This window comes from Mesoplodon mirus (assembly GCF_964341445.2).
Source record: "Mesoplodon mirus genome assembly, chromosome: 17".
Taxonomy (NCBI): Eukaryota; Metazoa; Chordata; class Mammalia; order Artiodactyla; family Ziphiidae; genus Mesoplodon; species Mesoplodon mirus.
The window spans coordinates 26,622,655-26,626,260 of NC_138993.1; the positions used below are offsets into that span (position 1 = coordinate 26,622,655).

Consider the following 3,606-nt stretch of genomic DNA (forward strand, 5'->3'; position numbering starts at 1 on the left):
GTTGTCCATTTTATTGGCATAGAGTTGCTTATAGTAATCTCTCATGATCTTTTGTATTTCTGCAGTGTCAGTTGTTACTTCTCCTTTTTCATTTCTAATTCTATTGAGTTGAGTCTTCTCCCTTCTTTTCTTGATGAGTCTGGCTAATGGTTTGTCTATTTTTTTTTTATCTTCCTGAAGAACCAGCTTTTAGTTTTATTGATCTTTGTTATCGTTTCCTTCATTTCTTTTTCATTTATTTCTGATCTGATCTTTATGATTTCTTTCCTTCTGCTAACTTTGGGTTTTTTTGTTCTTCTTTCTCTAATTGCTTTAGGTGCAGGGTCAGGTTGTTTACTCGAAATGTTTCCTGTTTCTTAAGGTGGGATTGTATTGCTGTAAACTTCCCCCTTAGAACTGCTTTTGCTGCGTCCCATAGGTTTTGGGTCGTCGTGTATCCATTGTCATTTGTTTCTAGGTATTTTTTAATTTCCTTTTTGATTTCTTCAGTGATCACTTCGTTATTGAGTAGTGTATTGTTTAGCCTCCATGTGTTTGTATTTTTTACAGATCTTTTCCTGTAATTGATGTCTAGTCTCATAGCATTGTGGTCGGAAAAGATACTTGATACAATTTCAATTTTCTTAAATTTACCAAGGCTTGATTTGTGACCCATGATATGATCTATCCTGGAGAATGTTCCATGAGCACTTGAGAAAACTGTGTATTCTGTTGCTTTTGGATGGAATGTCCTATAAATATCAACTAAGTCCATCTTGTTTAATGTATCATTTACAGCTTGTGTTTCCTTATTTATTTTCATTTTGGATGATCTGTCCATTGGTGAAAGTGGGGTGTTAAAGTCCCCTACTATGATTGTGTTACTGTCGATTTCCCCTTTTATGGCTGTTAGTATTTGCCTTATGTATTGAGGTGCTCCTATGTTGGGTGCATAAATATTTACAATTGTTATATCTTCTTCTTGGATCGATCCCTTTATCGTTATGTAGTGTCCTTCTTTGTCTCTTCTAATAATCTTTATTTTAAAGTCTATTTTGTCTGATATAAGAATTGCTACTGCAGCTTTCTTTTGATTTCCATTTACATGGAATATCTTTTTCCATCCCCTTACTTTCAATCTGTATGTGTCTCTAGGTCTGGAGTGGGTCTCTTGTAGACAGCATATATATGGGTCTTGTTTTTGTATCCATTCAGCCACTCTGTGTCTTTTGGTGGGAGCATTTAGTCCATTTACATTTAAGATAATTATTGATATGTATGTTCCTATTCCCATTTCCTTAATTGCTTTGGGTTCGTTATTGTAGCTATATTCCTTCTGTTGTGTTTCTTGCCTAGAGAAGTTCCTTTAGCATTTGTTGTAAAGCTGGTTTGGTGGTGCTGAACTCTCTCAGCTTTTGCTTGTCTGTAAACGTTTTAATTTCTCCATCAAATCTGAATGAGATCCTTTCTGGGTAGAGTAATCTTGGTTGCAGGTTTCTCTCCTTCATCACTTTAATTATGTCCTGCCACTCCCTTCTGGCTTGTAGAGTTTCTGCTGAGAGATCAGCTGTTAACCTGATAGGGATTCCCTTGTGTGTTATTTGTTGTTTTTCCGTTGCTGCTTTTAATATGATTTCTTTGTGTTTAATTTTTGACAGTTTGATTAATATGTGTCTTGGTGTATTTCTCCTTGGATTTATTCTGTATGGGACTCTCTGTGCCTCCTGGACTGGATTAACTATTTCCTTTCCCATATTGGGGAAGTTTTCAACTATAATCTGTTCAAATATTTTCTCAGTCTCTTTCTTTTTCTCTTCTTCTTCTGGAACCCCTATAATTCGAATGTTGGTGCGTTTAATGTTGTCCCAGAGGTCTCTGAGACTGTCCTCTGTTCTTTTCATTCTTTTTTCTTTATTTTGCTCTTCATCAGTTATTTCCACTACTTTATCTTCCACCTCACTTATCCGTTCTTCTGCCTCAGTTATTCTGCTATTGATCCCATCTAGAGTATTTTTCATTTCATTTATTGTGTTTTTAATTGATGCTTGATTCATCTTTAGTTCTTCTAGGTCCTTGTTAACTGTTTCTTGCATTTTGTCTATTCTATTTCCAAGATTATGGATCTTGGAAATAGAATCTTGGATCAGCTTTACTATCATTATTCTGAATTCTTTTTCAGGTAGACTGCCTATTACCTCTTCATTTGTTAGGTCTGGTAGGTTTTTATGTTGCTCCTTTACCTGCTGTGTGTTTTTCTGTCTTCTCATTTTGCTTATGTTACTGTGTTTGAGGTCTCCTTTTTGCAGGTTGCAGATTCGTAGTTCCCGTTGTTTTTGGTGTCTGTCCCCAGTGGCTAAGGTTGTTTCAGTAGGTTGTGTAGGCTTCCTGGTGGGGGGGACTAATGGCTGTGTTCTGGTGGTTGAGGCTCGATCTTGTCTTTCTGGTGGACAGGTCCACGTCTGGTGGTGTGTTTTGGGGTGCCTATGGCCTTATTATGTTTTTAGGTAGCCTCTCTGCTAATGGGTGGTGTTGTGTTCCTGCCTTGCTATTTGCTTGGCCTAGGGTGACCAGCACTGTAGCTTGCTGGTCGTTGACTGAAGCTGGGTGCTGGTGTTGAGATGGAGATCTCTGGGAGATTTTCACTGCTTGATATTATGTGGAGCTGGGAGGTCTCTTGTGGACCCGTTTCCTGAAGTTGGCTCTCCCACTTCAGAGGCACAGCACTGACTCCTGGCTGCAGCACCAAGATCCTTTCATACACCTGGCTCAGAATAACAGGGAGAAAAAGTGGAAAGAAAGAATTAGTAGAAGAAAGAAAGAGAGAGAGAAAGAAAGGAAGAAGGGAAGAAAGGAAGGAAGGACGGATGAAAGAAAGAACGGAGGGAGGGAGGGAGGAAGGATGGAAAGAAAGAAGGAAAGAAAGGAGGGAGGGAGGGAGGAATGAAAGCAAAAGGAAGAGTGAATGGAAGAAGGGAGGGAGGGAGGGAGGAAGGAAAGAAAGAAAGAAAGACAGGAGGGAGGGAGGAAAGAAAAAGAAAGTGGAAAGAAGAAGGGTGGGAGGGAGGGAGGGAGGAAAGAAAAAAAAGAAGGAAAGGAGGAGCGGAGGGAGGGAGGGAGGAAGGGAAGGTAGGAAAAAAAGAAAGAGCAGGTAAAGTAAAATAGAATAAAGTATGAAATATAGTAGCGTTATTAAAATTAAAAAGTAATTATTGAAAAAAAAAAAGGACCGATAGAACCCTGGGACATATGGTGGAAGCAAAGCTATACAGAGAGAATCTTACACAGAAGATTACACATACACATTCACAAAAAGAGAGCAGGGGGAAAAAATCAAAAATCTTGCTCTCCAAGTCCACCTCCTCAATTTGGGATAATTCGTTGTAAAAAGAGGAAAAGGGCAAGAAGTCTGAAATCTTGCTCTCTAAGTCCACCTCCTTAATTTGGGATAATTCGTTGTAAAAAGAGGAAAAGGGGGGAAAGTCTTAAATCTTGTCCTCAAAGTCCACTTCCTCAATTTGGGATGATTCGCTGTCCATTCATGCACTCCACAGACGCAGGGCACATCAAATGGACCGTGGAGCATTAATCCGCTGCCTCCGAGGCTGCACAGAGAGATTTCCCTGTCTC

General features: G+C 39.2%; 1 long non-coding RNA gene across 1 annotated transcript; it reads left to right on the forward strand.

Annotated features, from left to right (window-relative positions):
- Window positions 1–2,862: 2,862 nt before the first annotated feature.
- On the forward strand, window positions 2,863–3,316 carry LOC309792568. Its single transcript, XR_014291738.1, has 2 exons — window positions 2,863–2,937; window positions 2,989–3,316. It is a non-coding gene; the product is annotated as an uncharacterized lncRNA (long non-coding RNA).
- Window positions 3,317–3,606: the final 290 nt, after the last annotated feature.